At 38.6% G+C, this 26,323-nt stretch overlaps 1 protein-coding gene and 1 non-coding gene across 9 annotated transcripts in view; both read right to left on the bottom strand.

The window, feature by feature from the left end:
• FHIT (fragile histidine triad diadenosine triphosphatase) overlaps nucleotides 1-26,323 on the bottom strand; it is a 1,451,582-nt gene that overhangs the window by 462,930 nt on the left and 962,329 nt on the right. The window lies entirely within an intron of this gene.
• On the bottom strand, nucleotides 10,484-10,586 carry LOC115803160 (U6 spliceosomal RNA). Its single transcript, XR_004023830.1, has one exon. It is a non-coding gene; the product is annotated as a U6 spliceosomal RNA (small nuclear RNA).

Here is a 26,323-nt window from a genome sequence, read left to right on the forward strand (position 1 = left end):
TGACTTTTTAAAGGCTTAATTACCATGATAAATAAATACATACATTGGTACGTGAATCATAATAAAAGGAACACACGTGTGGTCCACGGTAAGTGAAGAGACATCAGAGCCAAGACTGTATTTCAGAATGCCAGCTGAAAGCTTTGACCAGGAAGGGAAGAAATACTGGCCCGTTGCCCAAGAAATCACCTGCTATACTGGCTTTTAATTCATTTAAAAAACAAGAGAATTTATATATAAACTGTGGACAATTTTAAGAAGGTTTGGGGGTAACCTGAGCACACAGTCCTAAAGAACCTTTCCAGGACAGCTACATGCAATTCTTTGTATGAGTCAAATCTGTTTGTTCATTAATCTTATTATTCAGAGATTAATATCAAATCCTAATACACCTAAGAGTTAAAACTAAAATGCAAGTTCAATGAAAAGCTAAAACCCTGAAGACCTATTGCATTTTTCCACATGTCTAAAGTTCTTTTTAATAGTGTTAGGTCAGGTCCTATTTTCTCACTGGGTGTAAGATACAGCATTGCAATGTCCCAAAGGTAGTACAGTCATAAGCAAAAACTTTCACAAACCGTTTATAAAACTACTCAATGTACTGCCTGTCTGTCTAGAACTAGGCTGAAATACACTGATCAGAGCACGTTTGCAACCTATTAATCCTACGGCTTGTACTTCAACAAGGCTGGTTGGATAGATAATCCAGACACATGCAGGGTTCCATAGCACAAAACATTTTTGAATGTCTTAGGCTATTACCTAAGCCAAAAGCAAAATTGATTTTTCCAGACATGTTCCAGTGTCTGCTCACCCTTTTCTGCTACGAACTGTCATCTCACTCCCCTGATAAAACTCTTGACGTATTCTGCAGTATCCTCTACTCCTTTCCCATTCCAAACAGCTGTCTTCCCTTCCTGGCAGGAGCTCCCCAACATCTGGACGCTCAGGATGGCTACTGTTGTGATGGACAGATTCCACTTTATCCAAATATCCAGCTCTGAGAATATAAAATCAGCCTAAAGAGGGAGGAGTGCAAAAGCTTCGCCTGCTAAACAAATACGAGTTCAAGTAATTGCTGTATCGAAGCCGTAGAATTTAGAACAATTTCTGTTAAACCACAGTTTTGTGACACCTGTAATATGGTACAGAATATAAAATGCCATAATTCTGAGAGGATAAATGATGACATGCTTCCTAAGTTGCTACCCAGGTGGTTATAACAAATCCAAACTCCTAACTCAAACACAGAATTTCTGCTTCATGGTCTAATTTGATGTTTTGTTTTGTTTTCTTCCCCAGCTAGAGTTAAGAACAAAAACATGTGTGTGAGATGAAAATGGATGAGTTGAAGAAAAATAAATCACCTTCCTTCAGTTCACTGCCCCTATCCAATCAATCACCAGTTCCACCCTATACAACTTCCTAAATATGTATCGTCTCTTGCGTATTCTGCTACAATAGTTTTTGTAACTGTTTTCCTATAGCCATTCTTCCCAACACTAAAACCTATTCTCCCTAAACAGCTAGAGTGATATTTTTTAAAAGTGCGAATTGGGTCATGTCATCCTCACTATTCCCTTCCTAAATCCCATGGATGGCTCCTCTTCCTCGTAGGGTTAAACCTACATTAGTCCACAGGGACCCCAAAGACCCTTGCATGACCCTGGCCCCAGCTTCTCTCTCCAGCCTCACCTTGAGCGTCTAGTCCTCTCATTCAACGTATCCAACAGTGGCCTGTCTTCCATCATCCAAATACATCAAAATCCTCCCATGTTTAAGGTCTTCCTATGCTCTGTTCTCTTTGCCTGGCTCCCTCCAGCTCCTGTTCAGATCTTGATTTATGTGTCACTTCCTAAGAAAATTACTCTTCAGTCCATTGAAATATGTTAGGTATCCTTTTATACCTTTCATGGGATCATGTAATCTTTCTTTGCGGCAGATTTTACAACTGTAGTTAATTAACATATTAAATCAAACATTAAAGAGATTTGCAAAACTATAAAACAATGCCATTCTCATATTTTTTTTCAAAAATAGAGGCTTTTTAAAGTTATATTTAAAGTATAATGGATTTATCATTGTTATTTTAAATGAATTAATAGCTTAAACATTTCTTGGTTTTAATTTCTATTACAGTAAGTATCAATAGATACAACCATATAAACAAAAGCCCTTTGGGTCTTGGATAATTTTTAAAAGTTTAAAGGGTCCTGAGACCAAAATGTTTAAGAACCACTGCATAGGAAATTATTTTATGGTTTAAGAAAGAACGAGATAGTGTATTATAAGTAATATTAAATCTTTTAGAAATAGTTATTTTAAATTTTATTTAAATACACTTTACATGAGAAAGAATGTTTTCATGTAATATTGCTAACTTGGAAAAAAATGTTATAGTCTTATATACTGTTAAGTAAATTATAACAGGATTGGTTAGGCTGGGTCATTAGTAATGTGTTCATTACAACAGAGTTCAGAGGAAAATTCAACTTCCCATGACAAGCAGAGTTTACAGCTTTAAGTGAACAATTTTCTCCTTTAAAAGCATTTTAACAAATGTCACCTTTAATAACAAACACATAACCTCAAACTTTTGAGGCAAAGATGCTTGAAAATCACAATTAAGACAAACCTTTTGATTTATTTTGATCTATTTAAGAACAGAAAATTTCTTAACAGAAGAAACAATTTTTCAATGACAAGATACAAAGTATGTGTTCAATAGTAATGGCAATAATCGTTACCACAAAAACAAAACTCTCACATATAGCACTGTTCTAAGAGCTTCACAATTTTTACTTACTAAATCTTCCCTACAACCTTAGATACTGTTATTATCAGCCCTAGTACATGGACCTTGCCCCAGGTCCCACAGTTAAGTAAGAACAAGATTTGTAGTGAGGTGGGTGGACCTAGAGTCTGTCATACAGAGCGAAGTAAGTCGGAAAGAGAAAGACAAATACCGTATGCTAACACATATATATGGAATCTAAGAAAAAAAAAATGTCATGAAGAACCTAGGGGTAAGACGGGAATAAAGACACAGACCTACTAGAGAATGGACTTGAGGATATGGGGAGGGGGAAGGGTAAGCTGGGACGAAGTGAGACAGTGGCATGGACATATATACACTATCAAACGTAGAATAGATAGCTAGTGGGAAGCAGCCGCATAGCACAGGGAGATCAGCTCGGTGCTTTGTGACCACCTGGATGGGTGGGATAGGGAGGGAGATGCAAGAGGGAGGAGAGGGAACATATGTATATGTATAACTGATTCACTTTGTTATAAAGCAGAAACTCACACACCATTGTAAAGCAATTATACTCCAATAAAGATGTAAAAAAAAAAAAAAGAATTGGGATTTGAATCTTAACGTTATGCTAATGAGAATGTGTATACGTAAACTAATCTCCTTTCTTGCCCTTTCTTGCTTATAAACAAAGGTAAGAGCTAACACCATCAAGGCTTTATTGCTTTATTTTCTCCAAATAACTCATTCCAACAGCTTCTTCAAAGACTCTCCTGAAGCACCACGGTAGCTAGCAATCTCTGATTTTACTATAACTTTAACCAACGCCGAATGAAACGACTTGTTTCTTTACCTATGGTCTATCTACCCACTTATCTGTGCCCCCCCCGCCCCCACCCCCGCACCAGCTATTTAATTTTCCCATTACATCTGGTTTTCTCTTTTTAGGTTTTCACGGCTGCTGAAGATTTTTCTGGCAATGATGGGTTTTTGCCCATTCATGATCCTTTTGGCAGACATTTAATCATCAAATACTAATGTTTCTCAGCCTTCTGACTATAAGAAAGCTAATACGTTGAAATCTTTTCTTCCTTAATGGTCCTATTTTTTGTTCAATATCTATTTCATCTGTTTGTGTAGCAGATATCGTAAATAACCAGAGTTTGGAGTCCCCAGTAATTGAAAGAAAATTCTATCGAAGGTTAATGTATTTATGTTAAACAGAAGGCAGTTTGTAGTCCTGAAATGAACTGTTATTTCTCCAGACGTCTTCCTGATTAAAACAGTAAACTCTGTATAGAGTAAGGAACCTTGAAAGTAGTCAGAATTTTAGGGGAAATACTTCTTAAAATATATAACCAGATAGAGGGCTCCCAGATCACGTGACAGAATATTTTCATTTTCTCTGTTGAAATGTCAGTGTAAGTGATACCCCCATGTCCCTCAGTGAATCTCCAAAAACCAGCTATGCTTTCTCCTTGGAGGTTATTTTTTCCCCAATCACTCCATTTCTTTTCTTTTCTTTTTTTTTTTTACTTTTATTTTATATTGGAGTATATAGTTGATTAACAGTGACGTGTTAGTTACAGGTATACAGCAATGTGATTCATTTATACCCATAGAAATATCCATTCTTTTTCAAATTCTTTTCCCATTTAGGTTAATACAGAATATTGAGCTGAGCTTGTCCTCACCCAGAGGCTAATGAAACAGAGATTTCAGCGTCCCTTGCTTTAAGGTCCCCTCCAAGACCCTGTATCTAATTGTATGGTTTTAATTTTGTATGCTTTATGCTAAGAAGGGCTCTAAAAATTGCATAATCTCCTGATCCTATCAAACCTCAATCTGCCTTATCTAAGTTCTAAACATTTCAGTGAACTTACTGTTACTGAATTTATCTACTCATACTTTCGTTTCCCCGTACCTGCACCTAGGGAAAATCCTTTGGTGTGACTCATGGACATCAGGTCCCTTGGCTACAAAAGCTTACTTCAACAAAAAAGTGGCAAAGAATTACAAGTCAGGATAGGCGGTATAAACATGAATTTTAGACCTAAATGTCTAGCAATAGGTGATTAGATTAAAAATAAGGTAAATCTGTATCAGAGACAACGTGGGTGCTTCTCACCCTAATTGGGACTGCATAATTTTAAAACGTAAGTTAAAAATTGGGGGATTTCACATAAAATGCAAATGTCAAGCTTCTTTCAAAAAACTAGAAGGTCTGACAAAACTGGGCAAAAATATACTTTGGCCTGAACATGTTTCCCACCCACTACTCTTCACTAATTTACACTGCCTGGCTCTCACCTTGTAAACATTTGTATATGCCACCCTCAAATTATATGAATAATGTCCAAGAGATATCATTAAAAAAATTAATTGACAATATAGCATTCATAGTATACTTCCACTTTCATTTAAAATGACATATAAAATAAATTTTAAGACAAATTCAAACAAGACATAATTGTTTATTATGGTATGCAATTTTTTTTAACTTTCAGGGGGAAAAGAAAAAATACAATTTTTTGATCCATTAGATTTTTTTTTATAATAAAAAAACCATTTCCCACCACATTTAAGTACAACTTCAGTAGCAAATGCTATGTTGATGGTTTGGCCAAAAGGAGGACAAGGCAATAGTACTTGCTCAAATCCAGGGACTGGGGCACCAAAAATTTATTTTCCAGGCCAGAGCACAGACGGAGGAAGCACGGATTGAGCATTTAGAGCTAGCACTTCTTCACAGCAGTATGAGAAAAGGAAAACCACCACAGATGCCATCCTTTCTGGATCCCAAACAACACCCAATTAACCAACACCACTGGAGCAACTTGTGTGGACTGTTTTAATATATATTCACAGCATGTGTCATTAGGGCTCCTGGCTGCTATTAAAAGAGTGGGCTAGCAACATCAATTAACAGTAAGACATGTGGTATATTATGGCTCCATACTGCCTAAAGAATTTAGCCAATGTCCTTATTATTCTTAATGTACCCTCACAGCTCCTGAGAATCATGTAACTGTGAATTCAACTGGTCCCAAATGCTAAATGGAAAACAAAATATCTTGTAAAAGTATCTTTGAGCAACCGCTCCATCTAGCTTCCTTTCTCATCCACTAACTTAGTACGTGTTATGATCAACAGATTGTTCTGTTTTCTGAACCTTTTTTGCTTTGTTTTGGGCAAACAGAACACTTCAGAGTAGATAGTCCAAGATTCTGGGTGGGAGAAAAACAAGTGCACCGGGAGAACAGCAAGTTCAGTATAAAAGGAAAACCAGAACAATGCCCCCCATTACCACCCGCCTGGGTCACCTAACAGGCATACATGTTCCCACCTGGCTCCCCTACAGTCCACTCTCCTTCCAACAGCCACAGTCATCTATGAGAGGATCAGGTAAGATCATATCACTCCTCAGCTTAAAATTCTCCACGGGCTTCGATGCCTACTTAGAATAAAATGCAAACTTCTGCGCACTGCCCACAAGGCTCCTTCATGATCTGGCCACGTACTTAGTTCTGCGACTTCTTCTCGTACCATTCTTATTACTAAAATGTGGCCAATCCCTGTCATTCCAAACTCTTGATATTTGATGCTCGCTCAGCCTGGAATACCCTTCCCATAGATTTTTTGTTGTTTTTTTTCTTAATGGCTGGTCCCTTCTCTTCCTTCAGATATTAACTCAAAGTCACCTCTTCAAAGATTCTCCTATCTAGAGTAGAGCATCCATTTTCCCATTCCCAATCACATTGCCCTAGTTAAGGTTTTTCATTGCACTTGGTATGTGAAATTACTCTCTTTTCTATGAGTTTTCTTATTGATTATCTCTACACAAACACATGCACACAGTCACACACACACACAGAAATTTACACTCCATCAGGAGAGAGGCCTTGTCTATCTTGCCTATTACTATCTTCCCAGCAACCAGAGCAGAATCCAGTAGGCAGTAAGTGCTCAAAAAACAAAATCTGGCATGAAAAAAATGAACCTGCCAGTTTAGCAGTTATACTCAGAGGATAATGAAGGGAGCGAAACTGAGCTTACATGTGACTCAGCTGGCTGAAGTTTCATCTAACATGAGAAACAATATCTTCTTTCTGTGAAAACAGCCCTGGTCCCTCTTACTAGGGTGGGCAAAACACAAGCCCTAGAGAAGAAAATTTATTCCTCCACAGTCCCTTGCATGTTCCCCAAATTGCAATCATTCACCTTCCCTCCTGTACAGTTTGTGCCATTTCTCGGTACCACGTGTACCAATTATTTACTCAGTTTTTTTTCCACACAATATTTTTTACTCAAGCCTCAATACTAATCAACAAAATTTGTAAAATAATGGGTTTTCTGGGGACTATACATATTTCCAAATCATATTGCAATTAACCTTTGGCTATTAAAACACATACACATTCATGCTCATATATATTTTTTCATCTAAAAGGATCTCTTCCCACACTCGAGGAAACAGTTCATTACAAATGAAGGGAGACGCTCTTCCCGGGGCTCAAGCTCCCCTTAGGCGGGCATTACACAGCAGAGTTCCATGGGGAGAGCTGATGTTTACTAAGCACGAGCTCTATGGCAGGCCCTGTGCAAGCTCTTTATTAAAACACCCGATTTGAGGAGGTACTCATATTATTTGTTTTGTAGGGGAGGACTAGGTATGAAGAGCTTAAATGTTTGCTCAAGGTCACTGCTATGGATGGAATGTCTGCACCCCCCCCCAATCCATATGTTGAGGCCTTAATCCCCAGTAGGATGGTATTTGGAAGTGGGGCCATGAGGAGGTAATCAGAGTTAGATTAGGTCACGGAGCTGGTGCCCTCATGGTGGGATTCATGTTCTCATCACAAGAAGAGAAGACAGGAGCGCTCGCTCTCTGCCATGTGAGGACACAGCAGGAAGGCAGCTGTCTGCAAACCAGGAAGAGAGGCCTCACCAGAAGGCGACCATGCTGGTACCCTGATCTTAGGATGCCCAGCCTCCAGAATTGTGAGAAATAAATCTCTGTCACTTAAGCCACCCAATCCATAGTATTTTATTATAGCAGCCCAAGCTACAAGAGTCAGACAGCTAGGAAACAGCAGAAGTAGGACTCAAATTCAAGTGTGTCACGCACCAGAGTCTGTTCTCTTAACCCTGTATTATATGGCATCTATGCAGTGCATAACCAATCTGTGCTTTGTTCCATAATAAAAACACTTCTTTCCTGAGGTACTAACAGGAGAGTTTTTATTTACTAATATAAAAGCTGCACACACACAGTTGACTTCCCTTCACGACTCCTAAGCAACAAGCTTGTTGAGAGTCTACAAGCTCAGCCCTCTTTTCACTATTCAATGAATTTAAGTGTTGCTAATCTAATCACTGTCTTTCATACTATTAGACTTTTATTTTCATAATTACAGGCTGCCAGAGGCTTCTTCCAAAGCCCCCTGCTAAGTCTCCACCCCAGATACAGGTTTAAATTGCTTTCTTAGCACCACTGGGAATTCTCTGAGAAATGACTGAAACTTTGGATCTCACTACCTAGGAGAGACCTCTGGTTTCTCTCCTCTTCAGCAGCCCTCAGTGGAATTCAGAGCGCCCCCAGCTGACCAGGCATGCCCCTGAGTCTCCTCCCTCTCAAAGTCCAGTGAGGTCACAGTTCTGTACCTGTGTTTTGTCACCTTTTTTCCTGATGCTTGCATGGCTGTCAAAACAACATGTTAAGCTTGGTAGCTTTTTTTTTTTTTTTTTTTTGTGGTACGCGTGCCTCTCACTGTTGTGGCCTCTCCCATTGCAGAGCACAGGCTCCGGATGCGCAGGCTCAGTGGCCATGGCTCACGGGCCCAGCCTATCCGCAGCATGTGGGATCCTCCCAAAGCGGGGCACGAACCCGTGTCCCCTACATCGGCAGGCGGACTCTCAACCACTGTGCCACCAGGGAAGCCCTAAGCTTGGTAGCTTTTAAATCAACTTGTAGAAGTATGTCTTTGTGTCCTGTGTAAAGTTTTAACTATACAAAATAAAAAATTAACAATAACAGCTCATCTTTACAGAGTTCCTATTAAGCACCATGCTAAGAAATTTAACATATTTATTCCTCCAAAAAAAAAAAAATCCATGTGAAGTAGCTATTTTTTTTCTCATTTTATCCCCATCTTATAGAAAAGTGAGGTCTATATAGGTTGTTTAACTTGCCCAAAATCAAGTTGAAAGGAGAATCCAAGCTTCCTATTCTGAAGTTCCACTACATATACTATGTACTGTCAGTATATACACACTGGTCAAGGTAAAACTGTCCTGAGCTGATCCTTACACAAAACTATGACAAACAACAAGGAGTAGACCCATTTTTCTGTAAATGCAGAGGTTAATTAACCTAAGCATTGAAGAAAATTTGTTTTTTAATAAAGAGTGTGCTTCCTTTTCCTTCAAGACCTATAATCTGCTCTTGTAGGTGTCTTCACTGATTTTTCAAGGATCTTCTAAAGGTTCCCTTCATGAAGTCTCTCCTTGTATTTATGTTCCTACTAGATTATAATCAGGGTAACCATGAAGTTCCAGTTTATCCATGTTCTCGCAAACTTCCTCTTTTGGAAGGCAAATTGTATGGCTTCCCTAACCATATTCTCCATGAGGGCAGGCTGGGCCTTCTCTTTATATCTGTCACCAGGATTTTCAGATTTCAAATCAATACAGGAGTACCGCTTGTTAAATTGTCCTCTTCCACAACTAGGTATAATTTCTCCATTACTGGATCTTTCACTGCACTTTGCTTCTGTCCCCCTTCCAAGAATGATCACATACTGATTTTTTAATAGTTCACAGACCACACTCTGTTCCGCTATGGTAGCCCTAGGTCCCTACTCGTCTTTTATCCCCTGGGCAGCTGGTAAGATGCTTTATCCAGGGATGTGGTTAACTACATACTGACAGAGTAAACTGGATATTCTTACAATGTCCCACCTTAGTTCACTCTTTCACGCAAACACTTCCTGAGGACTTACACCAGATCCTAGGAAAACAAGAGAGACAGGTACGTGCCTCCTCTGAAGTGATCTACAATCTAAAGGAGCAACTGCCAATGGAACGGAAAACGAGGGAGCTGATAACTGATGCAAAGGATACTGGCAGAAATCAGACGGAATGTCTGTCTTTGCCTAAGGAGTGGGAGAAAGTTCAAAAAGAAGGCTAAAAGACCAGGAGGTATGGTCCAGATAGAAATGTCCTGAGGACTGGGGGTGCGGGGAGGGAGCTGGAGAGGCCCTCCCAGGCAGAGAGGAAAGAAAGGGCAGACACAAGAAAGCATGCAGCCTGGTGCTCGTATGTCACACGGCACTCAGTTGGAGCTTAATATCCCAAGGGAGATAAGCAGAAGTAGTAGACAGGCTTACCTCCCAAAAGGCTGCTCTGTTAAATACTATAGAAATAATTAATAAGCATTTAAAGGAAAATGTGTCCTTTTTTTCTGAACATCAGAATTCAGTAGTAGCTTTTAATTTAATTTTTTTATTGGAGTATAGTTGCTTTACACTGCTGTATCAGTTTCTGCTGTATAGCAAAGTGAATCAGCCATATGTATAAATATATCCCCTCTTTTTTGGATTTCTGTCCCAATTCGGTCACCAAAGGGCACCGAGTAGAGTTCCCTGTGTTATACAGTAGCTTCTTATTAGTTTTCTGTTTTATACATAGTAGTATATATATATATGTCAATCCCAATCTCCCAATTCAAAAAATATGGAATGACTCACGAATTTGTCATCCTTGTGCAGGGGCCATGCTACTCTTCTCCGTATCATTTCAATTTTAGCATATGTGCTGCTGAAGTGAGCACAACATTTGTCCTCTTTTAAGACAGTGATTTGGGGATCGACAAAACTGAGCTGTAACTTGAAACAATGGTAGGATGGGGGAGGGGACAGACGACCTATAAACAGCATATTCTGGGCTAAGACCAACTAAAACCTTCTTCTTCTTTGTATTTCCATGAACAGGACTGGTAGAGGACAAAGCCCTGCTTAGGAATTCAGTCATGTTAAAGGAAAAATGGTCACTTCAACATTTCTGTGAGTCTACCTTGCTGAAGGGACCCAGGGTGGCTGGATCCTCTGTTTGTAAAACATAATATTGGGCTTCCCTGGTGGCGCAGTGGTTAAGAATCCGCCTGCCAGTGCAGGGGACACAGGTTCGAGCCCTGGTCTGGGAAGATCCCACATGCCTCGGAACAACTAAGCCCGTGTGCCACAACAACTGAGTCTGTGCTCTAGGGTCCCCGAGCCACAACTACTGAAGCCCACGCACCTAGAGCCCATGCTCCGCAACAAGAGAAGCCACTGCAATAAGAAGCCTGCGCACTGCAATGAAGAGTAGCCCCGGCTCACCGCAACTAGGGAAAGCCTGTGCACAGCAGCGAAGACCCAATGTAGCCATAAATAATGAATGAATGAATGAATACATCTGTAAAAAAAAAAAAAGAAAAAACATAATATTGGATCATGGGATGAGGTCCGCCAACAGAGAGGAGATGTCATGACTGTAGGAAGACAGGTTGGAGCAGATGTTAACAACTGGCCTCAGGGGAATTCGACCTGGCACACCATGTGGGAGAGATGCCCTGTGTCGAAGAATGACCAATGGATTTTTACAAGAGAGCTGTCCTCTGTTCAATTAAAAATTATTGCCTGTATTATACTGCTATGTTCTGTGATCCCCCTCCTTTAGCCTAAAGCTTTAGTGTGTCTGCTATGATCCGTGGCTGCAGGTAAGAAGTACTTTGAGAAAATGAGAAATGGACAGTCTCCAGGCTGGAAGGAAGCAAGCAGGGAAAGCGCCAGTTAGCTGTCACCAGAGTCTAGATATAGAGGAGGGAGGAACAGTCAGGAAGGGGACTCAGAGGAGTATGTGAGTGTCTCTAGAATGAGAAGTAATAATGACGCTGCAGTCCTTTTTCCTTGACAAGTGCTGGTTTCCCAGCAAGCTTCCCTCTGTGGACACTCAGGTCTCACCTCCTGTCTAAAACTGTTCTGGCCCTCTATGTGAAAGTGAGCCTCTCTCTTCTCTGGCAAAAACGTCTACCTATCTAATGTGGTAATTGAATCAGATTTAATTTAAAGAAAACTCGTAAGTCCTTTCCACACATCCACAAAAGAAAGCACTTAACCTCAATAAACTAACAGTTAGGGACTCACCTAATGGTCCAGTGGTTAAGACCTCAACCTCCCAACGCAGGGGGCCCGGGTTCGACCTCTGGTCGGGGAACTAGATCCTGCATGCCTGCCGCAACTATCAATAAAAGTTCCCTCGTGCCGCAACTAAAGATCCTGCGTGTGGTAACTAAGACCCAGCACAGCCAAATAAATAAATAAATATTAAGGATAAATAAATAAATAAACTAGCAGTTAGGAGGATGAGAAAACGTACCAGAGCTCAGAGATACGTAGCAAATCAAAATCCTTCCCATTCGTGTGAAGGAAGTAAGCCAAAATAAGTTTTCTTCTCGGACTAAACCACGTAACACAACACATATTAAAAAGATGGGCTGGAGCAATGAGCTGCAACCATCCGTGATTCAGTGGAATCCCCAAACACTCCCCACCAGTTTCACAGCACTTCACCGGCACCAGAAAATGACATTTACTGAGATTCTTAATAAAAATGAACATATTTGGCTGTTTCATATGTTATTGGATTTTTTGGCATATGTTTCAGAACTCAGATACCTTAACTCTGCTTGTGAGTGAGACAGGGTTCCCCAGAGGATCACTCTCCTACTCCTGGAAATCATATTTTCATTACCCAAGTCGGGCTAAGTAAGGAATTGAAAGTTTCCTGACTCTTGCCAGGGAGATAGCTTAATTCCAGTGTGTTACGTTTTCATTATCTGTATTTTCTCTTGAAATGTGAGGGCTGCCTGCAAGTCCTGTGGCATATGTTTTTCACCTGCCTCTGTTCAGTGATTTCCTGGAAGAAGGAAGAATATGGCTTAACTAAACAACTCTTGGGGTCCTGCTTTAATATATACAGCATTTATCCCCAATTAGGTTAACTATGCATCACTGTTCAAAAATATTCTTACAAGACCCTTGAATAAAACAAGTATTACATAGCAACTAGTTCTGGTCTCTGTGCTTAAGTTATCTCATCTTCACATGAAGGGAGTTGACACCCAACATGTTTTCCAGCTCCAAGAGTCTACGGAATGGCTGGGGAGGAGGGGAGGGAGAGGGATGGACTGGGAGTTTGGGGATAGTAGATGCAAACTATTACATATAGAATGGATGGACAACAAGGTCCTAGTGTACAGCACAGGGATCTACACTCAATATCCTATGATAAACCATAATGGAAAAGAATGTAAAAAAAACAATGTCTCTATGTGTGTAACTGAGTCACTTTGCTGTACGGCAGAGATTGCACCACACTGTAAATCTACTATACTTCAATTTAAAAAAAAATTTAATTAAAAAAAGCAGTCTATGGAATAGTGATCCGACCCTTGTATTCCACTGTTCTTGCTTCCTTTAGTTAGTCCTCTTTAATTACTGCCTCGTCTTCCTGACATTTTTTAAACAAAATGGAAAATGTTTTATAAATCAATTCCTAAGTAAGTTTTACAAACTATGAAGAGTGTGGAGATGGTTACGAGAGAGAGCTGTCAGTTGTGTTTTTAGGGTTTTTTGGGCTGTTTTTCTCATTTAATTTTTTTTAATATTGTAAATTCATCCTTCACACCTCTTGGCTTACAGTAAACCACAAAGAGATGACCATATCACTCCAGACTGTGCTTCACAGTGGCAATAACCACGATAATAAAATAAACTCTTCATTTTCAAACTCCTACTATGTGGCAGACCTTTATTTGCTTACTGCTTACTGACTTCTTACTATGTCCCAGAATCTTGGGAACACAACCCTCAAGACAGCCATAGCCTGTGATGGGAGAGAAAGGACAGTGCCCAGGAGATTAAGGAAATGAAGGAATTGGTGAAATGGTAAAAGCACTCAAGTAGGTGTTTGTGCTGTATGTTTAAGAACCTTGAGACCTCCTTATGTCTTTACAAGGGGACTTTTCCACCGGAAGACCAGTAATGAGGCTGAGAAAAACATTCCGTAGATGAACTCTTGAGAAGTTCTTTGAAAAGGATTAAGCACAATCAGCCTGGGTCCGAACACCATATTTTACTCAGATTTCAAACCTCCTTGTCCAACACTTTGGCCACTAGCCAGCTGTGGCTATTTACATTTAAATTAATTAAGATAAAATAATATTAATATTGTGCTTCCTTAGTTCACGAGGCACATTTCCAGTGTGTATAGCCACGTGTGACTAGTGGCTGCCATACTGGACAGCACAGATAATAGAACAGGTCCATCATTGCAGAAAGCCTTATTGGACCCTGCTGACTTAAAGTATGAAACGACATCATCAACAGTCAAATGTTAAGGGGAAATATAACATTTTGTTTAATATACTAAAAATATGTATTGGTATCCAAGCCAATATCTAGAAATACAAATGTTCACCTTTATCATTGTAAAATGATATTATAATTCCTCATTTATACTTTTTAGACAATAGTGTCAGATCCTATTACTCTGGTGCAGACATAGGATTTTTTTTTAATTGCTTTCCTAGACTCTGATCATAAAAAAAGAAAATGCAGGTAGCATAAGACAAACAGATAATGAGCATGCAAGCTCACTGCATTTGTGTTTTGAAAGAGACAACTTAGTGGTCTTGCAAAGAAAAGTTCAGTTCATAAAAGGAAACTCAATTGCTCTGGTCCCTGAGTTAAGAGTCTTGTGAGAAGAATGCCTTTTTGTCCAAAAGGATTCTCAAAATGTTTTGATAACCATTCTAATTTCATTAGATACAGCCACAGAAACTCCCCAGAAATAATTTATGAGATAGGGTCAAATATGCTAATGAAGGCCCTCTCCCATCTTTCCTCTGAGCTACTGCCATATTTGTAATTTGGGAGGAAGGATTTTTCTACTTACTACCCTACTGTGCAATGATAAAACACACACACATCCACACATCCACACCCTACATGACACATACAACAAGGTTATCTATCCATAATATTGGTATCTATCATCTAATTGTATTTAAATTTTTATTTAAGTAAAATCAGTATACATATACAAGTTCGATGAATTTTTAGTCTGAACACTTCCATATAATCAACACTCAGAATAAGAAATGGGACATTATCAACACCCCAGAGCCCACCTCATGGAGCCTTCCAGAGACCACCTCCTCAAGGGTAACCAACATCCGGACTTCCAACACCATTGGTGAATTCTGACCATTTTCATGTCTTATATGCGAGGGACTCTTTTGTGTCTAGCTTCTGTCAGTCAACAACATGCTATCTAGTTTTGGCAGATCCTTTGTCACCATAAGGTGATGACCATTTGGCTTTCCCACCCCACCATACAGAAGAGTTAATCCTTAATGAGGAGGTACCATGTATGAAGTACTACGCTAAGCTACAACTCATTAAACTCCCCAAACAAGAAGTAGTATCCCTTTTAAATAGATGAGGACACTATGGCTAGGCAATGACCCCCACTTATTCAATTAAACACTAATCTAGGTGCTGCTGTGAAGGGATTTTTCAGATGTAATTCAAATTTCTAATCATTCAAATTTAAATTAGGGAGATAATCCTGGGTGGGCCTGATTTTAGTTAAAAAGAAGGTCTCAAAAGCAAGGTGAGGCTTCAAAGAGAAAGCGGAAGGAAAAGGAGGAGGAGGGGAGAGGTTTTTTCTGGAACAGGTAACAATGAGCAATGATCATACATTAATTTATACATGTTAATAATAGATGGTAAACCAGTTCAGAGGCCAGTGTCTGCAGAGAATTTCTGAGTGGAAACTAATGGTAAAAATGGTGGGGATCATAGTTATTAAGGTTTCTAGTTTTTTCCCCAAGTCAGCTCTGATGTCCTATATTCTTGCATACTGTCCCTAAGTACACTCTCAATTTTCAAATCCTTGGTCTCAATTTCAGGTTCAGAAAGTAAGGTCACTGTATTTGTGGTAGGCTGGTGGAAGGCAGTGTTACTGGACAGCCAGACGTCTCAGACTTCTTATTATCTTTCAAAGCAATCTCAGTGCAAGGCTTTCCTTGAGTGGACCTGAATAGATTTCAAGTAAACGCATACTTTTTTTAAGAACAGAAACTATTTCTTCCGTTATCACATTCCCCTTAACATATATCCTAGAGCAGGATTAAAGGTAAGTACCTATAAATGTGGATGCATAATACCATTTATCTTCCCTTTTTCTTTTTAAGGCTGATATAAAAATTGTTCTCCATTTTCAGAGGTGAAATTAAGGCCAAAATGAAATTCTTAATTTCCCCTTCCACAGCTGTTCTCCTCAAGTCTTCTCCATCTCGATTGTTATTCTCCCCCAGTCACTCGGTGTCTTAAGCCAAAATTATACTGAAGATCAACAAGTGGGTTCTGCCTCCAAAACTGGTCAGTTCTATCTCCATCATCACACTCTTGTTCGGGCCACACTGATGCCAAACCCAAACAAAGGGTCCCTAGGTGATCTCCCAGCTTCCACTAAGCTCTGATATATACAACAGGGTAGGAACTCTTTTTTTAAAGACTGTAAATTAGGTAATACCACTCCCCTGCTAAAAAGCCCAACTGAGACTAGATATTTGATGATACTAAAGAATTACTGAAAAGTTATAGGTGTGATAATGGTACTATGTCTGTGTTTTGAAAAAGAGTTTCTATGCTTTAGAGATAGTGAAATATTCACAAAGAAAATGACAGGCCTCAAACTTCAAATTACGTGATGGCGTTGGGGAGAGAGCACAGATAAAACAAGATTGGCCATGAGTTGCTAATTACTGAAACTGGATAATGGGTACATGGGGAGTCATTATATTTCTCCATTTTTCATGTTATGTTTGAAATTTTTGTGATAAAAAGTTTTAAAATCTCCATTGGCTCCTGAATGCACTTAGAATAAAATTCCAAGAACTTGCCTTGGTCCAAAAGGCCCTTTATGATCTGATTCCTTCTCATGGGTGGCTCCTTCAGCCGGCATCGCTCTCTGGAGAGCCTTCTCTGACTATGCTATCTAAAGCCGTCCCCCTCCTTTCCCTCCTCCTACCCACACGTTCCACTGCCCTTTCCCTACTCAGCCTCTTATGCTCTTTCATCCTTTCGCTTTATTTTCTTCATAATCCTTATCATTTTTTGGAAATCATCTTTTTTCTTGAATAACTCATTTCAAAAGTAAGCCATCTGTCATCAGTGTCTCCTCTGCCGCTAGACTATGTACTCAGACAAAACTGGAACCTTGTCTGTCTGGTTCACTTTCATGTTCCCTGGGCCTACAGTAGTGCCTACCACGAAAGTAGGAGTCCAATGAAGACCCATTCAATGAAGCCGCTATTAGACCTGACCATGAAGACTGCATACATTTCACATGAACATCAAAAAGAATAACTAATGTCTTAGAAAGTTAAACTATCCTTACATGTGTTTATGTATTGCTTTAATGAATACTTAATACCTACGGAATTCCTTTGAATTAAATAGAGCAACATAATAAGTAAACACTTACACATATTAATATAATTAATGAATAATTAATACTTTCAAGTGTCCTTTGAATTATGTATAATATATCCATACACATATATACATAGCATTATTTTGATACCCCATATCTGATAAGATGATTACTGGTTAATATAGAAAGAAATGACAGTTTGTGATTGCTACATTTCCAGCAAAAGATTGTGCTAAATGTATTGTTGCCAGACTTCACACTTTAAAATTCATTTCTAAGATTCTTAGCTGGTGTTAAACCATGTCACCATAATAAGCAAGTTTTTATTTCCTTTCAGATGTTCCTGGCTACTGAAAGAATTGATTTTTAAGATTTTTCCCGTTGACCTATAAGGCTGTGAAGAAGAGATAGCTCTTCTTAATCTCAAAGATCCAAGCTAAGCTTACACTCCCTGGTCATTGTGCAGGTGCCACCTTCCTTGCTTGCTTCTTTATGTACTGTTGGAGAAACACAAATGTATTAGTTATAGGACACTGGTAGGTTTTAAACCCTCTTTGAAATCTTGCTCTAATAACAATGGCTCAGCATCATTGGAAGATAACTGTACCCAGTTATCATAGATATAATAAAGTATATTTTTAATTTTAATATACCTACCTTCCCAAGTATAAATTTATTCTGGGGCTTTGAGGGACCCAAGAGCACCAGGAGTAGTGTAAATAACATGTAACTTCTGAGTTGGTAGACAGAGGGAATGGAAGGCAGATTCTAAAACACATACAAACCCACGGACACCATATTTAAAGCAATTTGGCTTTCTAACTGGTAAATCCAAATGAGGCAGGAACAGTAACGAAAGGAAGACATAGCTTCTCAAATCCACCCATTTCCTTAAAAGCAGACCGGCCTAGATCCTAATCATTCAGTAACTTTCAAAGGCCATTCCCCACCTTCCTCTCTCTCAAAGCAATTAAACCATCAGATACTCAGATCTTTAAATAACTGGCAAGACAGTTCTCTGTTAAGGAGTGTGTGAATGTATATCCTTCCCAAATATCTGAGAAACTCCAGAAGAGAACATTGTATAAAGACTGGTCCTTAACCTCAAAGTTCACATAGAAAGCAGCACCCTTGACAGTCTACAATGAAACAATTTAAATGGCAATGGTAGCCCAGCCTGAAGACACTTTTATAAAGGGAAGCCTGGAAAATATCACGACAGGAAGCTGTCACCCTTACTTGGACTAAAGAGAGTGTACCGTGCTCCTTAAAGAGGTTGGTTCCAGTAGGAAGGTGCAATAAGCAAAAAGCAAAACTCAATACAGCAATCCTCCCAGTGCTTTATTTTTTAAAAAAATCAGTCTATCACTAGCTCTTGTTTGCTTCGGTGCTCACAGAGTGCTAGACTGGAATTCCTTCTGCTGGAAAAGCGAGAGGACATTTTGTCTTGCATTTTGTCTCCAGCAATCCCAGTCTGCATGCAATTCCCCAAACATGCTCTCTACTGGACACAGCTCTCCCCACTGCAACACAGGTTTGTTGTCTGCCAGAGTACTTCTTGCTTGTTTTAAAACCCAAGGTGGCGGCTACTTCATTCAGAAAGCCTTCCTGTCTCATTTTCAGGTCAATGCCACCCTTCTATATGCTTTGATCTTACTGACTCCATGCTTTAATGACTGGTATTTTCCCAAGAAATTATAATTCACTTTCTGAATGTTTGTCACTGGATGAGGCCCACGGGGACAAAGATGGTTTCTTACTTGGGTCTGTGTCTCTAGCAGCTCGTTTGGGGACTGATACAAAGCGGCTTCTCAGGAAACAATGCATGAAAGCGTAAAAGAATGAACAGAAGAGTGAACAAATTTAGCAAGCCAGTATCTCTTTAAACTCCTTGTTTGAATCCAATGCCCACCACTACACTTACACTTCACGCCCAGTAGAGGTTACCATCTGCTTACCTCTTCAATCTTAAACATTGTCAAATATTGAAGTTCATTTCATGATCACTAAAGGTTGGTGAAGGGCCCAGGCACAATGGGTTTACGACTGAGTAATTTAGTGTTGTATAATTTGTTATTGTGTAATTATTGCTGTAAGTAATTTATTGCTTCCTTAAGGACTGGTTCTTATGTATTTTTTAATCACTACTTGTCCTTTATTGTGAATGGAGATGCTCATGTGTCCATCAATTAGATGCTACCAATTTTACAAAATGATTGAGTGCTTTACCTCCTTTTTCTCCTCAGTTATATATACAAGTAATACATGAAAATATCCTCATTGTAAAAAAATGTAAACAATATAGAAAAATTTGAAAACTCTCCCTTACTGCTCCTACCTTATCTATGTCCCTCCACAGAAGCAACCTTTGTTATCAATTTCAGACCTTTCTCCATGCATTTAGCTATACGCATACACAGACATCTTTTGTGTGGTTTGGGTGAGAGTATTGTACATATGTGGGATCAAGAGGTTTTGCAAAGGTTTTGCAAACTTCTGTGTTTAATTAACGATATGTTTCAAAGACATTCCCATGTCAGAAACATACCTCATGCTTTTTACCTACCAGCATTCCATCCTTTGGGTGTACCTAGTTTATTTAATTATTCCCAGGTTGATCAAAATATATGTTTTTCAGTTTTTTACTCTTAAAAATCCCTGAACATGTCTCCTTATATAAAGGTGCCAGGAATTAATGAGTTGAACAGTATGCATAAAACAAGCTTACCAGAGTACAAGACTGTTTCTCCTCATCCTTACAAATATATTGAATATCAACAGGTTTTTGTTGTTGTTGTTGCTGTTCACTCTGATGACACCAACCATGTTCTACATGACCTAACCCAGTGTGGAATCGCCTATGTTCGTATTCACTGTAGGTCACTGTGATCGGCACACAGGTTCAACTGAAACATACAAAAGGGCTCCTACTCAACTCTTAGCTCACATCCCAGTAACATAAACATGGATTCAATATCACGTCATGTTTAAACATCAGGAGGGAGATACTGGAATAAGTGTCTTCCTATAAACTATCTCGTTTCACCCTCTTAACATCCAATAAAATAGAAACTTTAATGCCTATTTTATAGATAACCAGAGTGAGGCCGGCTTCCCAAGGTTCCCAAGCTCTATGCCATACCAGGAAGTGCTAAATAGCCCCAGAATTTGGAAATTGCACGGGAGTGCTACTTAGTTCAAACTTTTCCAGGTTTTTATTATTCCCTGATGCCTAAGATCCTGCTCTTACATACCATTATCCACTATTATTTTAAAAAATACTGGGCTTTGGAAACACGCTTAGAAGAATAGATGCTAAAAGAATACAAATATTTATACAGGAGCAAAAAAATAAATTTATTGGACACCTGCCCTTTTTTTAATGAGTTCCTCAGATTTTCCCCCAGAACTAATATCTAAGGCACGAAATGGCATAGAATAAAGCCCATGATGACTAAGATAAACTATATGAGAATGGATATTGTCCTTTACATCTTGGCAATACCTAATAATATTAAATATTTAAAATTTTACCCTGGCTAGTAATAAAAAAGAACCCACAGTTATACTGTTAATTTAAGAAACTTGCCCTAATATTAGAAATAAAAATTTGTACTGAGGAAACAAAATAATTTTCACATCACTCAACTAGTTCTATTAAGAAAATTTTAGAAGTCATGTTTTTTAGCACCAACTAAAATGAACAGAAAAACGCTTTGTAAAATGTTGAGAAGCATGAAATGAAAGGTTAAAATATTTCACTACTGGGGCTTCCCTGGTGGCGCAGTGGTTGACAGTCCGCCAACCGATGCAGGGGACACGGGTTTGTGCCCCGGTCCGGGAAGATGCCACATGCCACAGAGCGGCTAGGCCCGTGAGCCATGGCCGCTGAGCCTGCACGTCCGGAGCCTGTGCTCCGCAACGGGAGAGACCACAACAGTTAGAGGCCCACGTACCGCAAAAAAAAAAAAAAAAAAAATTTCACTATGTATACGTTATGCTGGAACCTTGAATTTATCGCCTACACAGAATGGTACTTTAAAGATTACTTGAATGTGTTTTCTGAAAGTATGAAATGATCGATTCATTTTTAAAACCCTTAATGTAGTAGTACTCTTACTTTGCCTGACAGATGACAGGCTTAAGAAAGGCAAAGATCAGAGCTGCAGGAACAACAACAACAAAGGAGTTGGTACCAAACGCACTTCCCCTTCATGCCAACACTTTCTTCTCCCTTATCAAACAACAAAGCAAAAAGAAAAGTATTGAATGTGAAAACCAGAGAGATTCCCCATGACTGAGCCTTGGCAAGTACAAATGCATTAGTAATGGAGCTGATTGCTGTGACCTTTTCAGTTATGATAATCCCTCAAAGAAAATTAAAACCATTTTCTAAAACATGGTCCAAGGAGTTCCACAGATGACTGGAGAAAACATTTAGGAATATCCCTGGCACTTTTCTAAGTATGTACATACTTAACACACGTCTATTCTTACTCTACAGCCCTTCCAGGCATGATTATTTGTGAGCAAGAGGTCAAACTTAATTTGAGAGACATTTTTTAAAAGCCTGTATTTCCAGAGTTTTTGACCTTCATTTTCCTCTTACATGTATTTATGTTTTGAAATGGGAAGATCTAAAAAGAGGGGGCTACCAAAGGGGAGGGAGGCTGGGGAATGAGCGAAATAGGTGAGGGAAGCTAAGATGTACAAACTTCCAGTTACAACATAAATGAGTCACAGGAATGAAACGTATAGCCTGGGAAATACAGTCAATTATAGTGTAAAATCTTTGTATGGTGAGAGATGGTAACCAGACTTAGCACAGTGATCATTTTGTAATGCCTAGAAATGCCAAGTCACTATGTTGTGTAGCAGGAACTAACGCAGTGTTGTAGGTCAACTATACTTCAAAAAACAAACTCATAGGAAAAGAGATCAGATTGACGTTACCAGAGGTGAAGAGCTGGGGGAAGGAGGAATTGCAGGAAGGTGGTCAAAAGGTACAAACTTCCAGTTATAAGATAAATAAAAACTCCAGATGTAACGTATAACACGATAAATATAATTAACACTGTTGTATGTTATATACAAAAGATGTTAAGAGAGGAAATCCTAAGAGTTCTTATCACAAGGAAAAAATAGTCTTTTTCTTTTATTTTGTATCTATATGAGATGATGAATGTTCACTAAAGTTACTGTGGAATTTCATGATATATGTAGGTCAAATCATGCTGTACACCTTAAACGTAGACAGTGCGATATGTCAATTATATCTCAAATAAGGAAAAAATATTTAAGACACTGTTATGTAGCATCCCAAAGGTAAAAGTGCCCTATATTGATTATTTTGCAGATAAAGCATTTTATGAGGTCTCAAATTTTGTAAATTATCATTAAAAAATACATAGAAAATGGAAGTAGTGCACGTGAACAAGGTGTTTATTTTTTATCTTTTCTGATATTCTGCTAATTAAACTGAACATTCAAATATCAAATAAAAATGATAATATAAAAAGAGGGTGACTATGTACTCTTTTCTGCTTCATGAGAATTTGATAGTCAATTAAGGAATTAATACATCATTTAAAATGTATCCTTTTGTTTTGGATATGACAAACATGTGAAGAGGCGTTCGAGTCTCCAGAATCTTCAACGACTTTCTAGTGAGCAAAAATTTCGCCGAAGCATAGAAACATGTATATATTTAACTTTAAATAAAGTTTAAATAAAGAAAAATGATACAAGTTTGCCCTTGTTCAACTTCCGCTTAGTGAATAAGTAGACTAAATATTTACAGAAATGAAAGATCACCTGATTGTTGGACTTGAATAAATTGACTTCATTTTAGCGCCCAGAAGAGAAGCCATGTCTACAGACAAGATGTCCAAGAAGCTGAAGGCTTGGTTCTTCATTCAGCTCTCCTCCTTATTGGCCTTATGAAAATCAGCTGGGCAGTCAACCAATGGGAGCCTGCATTTCTCATGAATTGAATGGTAATACTGGCATATGCTACCATAAGTACAACAACAGACAGGAAAAGTTTTTGAAAGTTATATAATATTATGTAAACAAGCATATGGTGTTATAATTAGTAGTTCTAGTTTACAAAGTTAGGTTCTCAGTATCAACAGCATTGATCTACCACAGCAGATCAGAGACAAGTCACCCTGCACTGAAAACCATAAAGTGGGTTCTGATCAACAGAAGCCATTCTACTGCTTTCTGAATCTTCTAACAGAAAATTAGAGTCTTCATTGGAGAGAATGAAAAAAAAAAAAGTTCATTGTTGCAAATTTGTATTTCTGTTGCTGATACCTGTTAAGAAGCAGTTCTGTAGCTATTAAGTTACAGTTGGCAATTTAAAAAACAAAAACAAAAACTGACTAGTAACTAAACCCTTTAAATTCCACCATCGAAACAGAAGATCACTCTAAAGCACACGCTACAAAGGACGCAAAATGGCTACTGAAGACTTCAGTATCAGGATTAAGGCCCTTCATCAATAGGAATATGTTCTGTTTTTAGAACTATTGCATAATGAGAAAAAACATCATGGGAGCACAAATGAACTACCTCATAAAAGAGTACTTTGCCTTAGTCTGAGAATAATTTTTATCCAATTCAAATACCAAAGAACAAAGAGCTAGGAGGAAGAGGGATGACAGAAGCAGAGCACGTGGGAGAGAAGCTGGTCCTGCGTGAAGCCAGGTGGGAAAGGACAACTCAACCTGTGCTCTTGTGTTGGTGGAAACCAAGTCCAGACCAGCTGGCAGGAAGTAGGAAGATGCTGCCTTTGCGATTCCCTTCAAAACCTATTAGCAACCCTCAGATTCAAGAGTTACAACTCCCTTAAAATAAACAGTGGGAAATGGAAAAGAAGTAATCTCATTTGGGGAAAAAAAAAAAAAAAAGTTTAAAATGGTTAAAACATGTCAGGGTTTTCTCACACAGAAGGAATAAAGGAAACTACTTCAGGACTTGTGGGGACCTCTTACTGCAAAGCAGACTTACTTGCAAGAATCTAGATGCACATACGTATTCCTTTGTGTGGTGAACTCATCACAGCCAGTACTTTTTAAACACTGAAGCTAGTAAGGCACTTGCAAGACATTTTAGGAAAATGAGAAGGGCGGAAGGCACTTCACCAGAGAAGTTTAAGTACACATTTATCTATGCATTTTGTTTCTTCGAAGACTTCCCTGCGATTTCTTCCTAAATTCTGTGTGATCATTCCCAAAGATAATGCTAATGAGATCTGCATTCTTTACTAGATGCCAAGGAAACATAGAAAATTTATCAAATGATAAGACTGGATGTGAAGCCCCATGCTAAAGATCATCCCCATTCCTTCTTCCTGACAAGGTCTTCATTACGTTTGTCCAACAAACGTATAGAAATGGCAACACAATAAAACTGCCTATTTACTTGTCAGCTTCTCCCAGTGAGCTGCGAGCTCCAGATCAGTGTTTTCCACCTACGTCCGCAGCGTCAGCACTGTGCCTCCTACACAGAAAAAGCTCCGCACATGCTGGTAAGTTTTGTTACTTTAATTATCATTACCTAGGTCTTATGTTTTATTACATTTATATTGAAAATCTTGAATTTTTTAGGAATTTCAAATACTCTTCCTAACATTTTCCAATAAGGAGGATAATGAACATGTAAACAAATACATTTATTTACATATGTTTATAACACATGGACAAAGAAGATATTTCTATATCAGTTTCCTGTGTTCCTTCTAATCTATAGCATTTGCCCTTTCCACAAAAGTTGAAAAGAAGAGGGAACCAATGGAGTATGAGTGGCAGTCAAGGCAAAGAGAGATGGTAGAAAAGAAACAAGTTCTCAGATGTCAAAGAATCACCTGGAAAGGGTGCTGACCACCGGAAAATGCTGATTCCATGGACCCATCCCCAGATAGCTACCCCGTAGTCCTAAGCACCGAGGGGGAAGAGATGAGTTACAAATCTCCACAGCTAAGTAGGAGTTAGCTTTTCTTGCTTTTGTTTTTAAATTTTATTTTCAGAACAAAGAGGACCGTTATAAAAGGAAGAAGTGGGGCTTACTGTAATTACATTTTATTATTCTACTGATCACTATCACCTCCAGTAATTTCATAATTCATTATTGTTACTTACTTAAGTTTCCAAAGGTTTTTAATATGTTCCTTAGCTTCTAGATAGACAAGAATTTTCATAACAATCCAATGACTGATCACAATTACTGGTGAGGAAAATGGAAATCACAATGTAATCATTATAAAAAGAGGCTATGTAAATTACACTAAAATGTCAATGATTTATTAGAGCCTCATTAATATTGGGGAGCAACTAAAAAATTAAACATATATGCCTTGCACATTTCCCATTTTCTGTCCTCTCTTCTTCCCTAACATGAATAAGAGGATGCTACCAAAAACAAAGAAAACCTTGCAGCATCATGTGGTACTTTTCTCCAATCTGCAGTTGAGCATTTCAAATAAAATAGATATTTTACTTATTTTCACAATGCATTTATTTTAAAACCTATGTTTCCTGTTGGCTTGAAATTGTTTCACTCCTAAATTCTCAGTACCTAAAAGCTTTTTCATTTAAATTTTCACAAAATCTATTCAAGTGTTTGTTTTTTGGCAAAGTACATATTACTACCAGGCATGTCATCCATATCCCTTTGGTTCTTCCTCCTTAATAATGGCATTCTCGGTTTTTAGCTGAGCATATGTTGGCCTGAAATAGATACATCTTCCAATCTGACTGCTTTTGCCCCTTCTCTTTTTCCTTCTTTCTGCCAGATAAAATGTGGTCATAATGGCTGAAAAGTTCTAGCAGATAGCACTAAATTAGATTGTTCCTCTCACTAGTACAGACACATGTTCACGTGCATACATTATACATGGACTTGCACACACACGTACAAACATACTTCCCCATGCTCCATCTCCTTTTTTCTCAACATACCAACAGACAATTAATCTACTGCCTAAGCTGATAGGCTTTTTCTTAAATCCGTAACATTTTC

This window comes from Delphinapterus leucas, chromosome 10 (assembly GCF_059928025.1).
Source record: "Delphinapterus leucas isolate spDelLeu-1000000601 "Yukka" chromosome 10, BTC_Dleu_Yukka2, whole genome shotgun sequence".
NCBI classification, from domain to species: domain Eukaryota; kingdom Metazoa; phylum Chordata; class Mammalia; order Artiodactyla; family Monodontidae; genus Delphinapterus; species Delphinapterus leucas.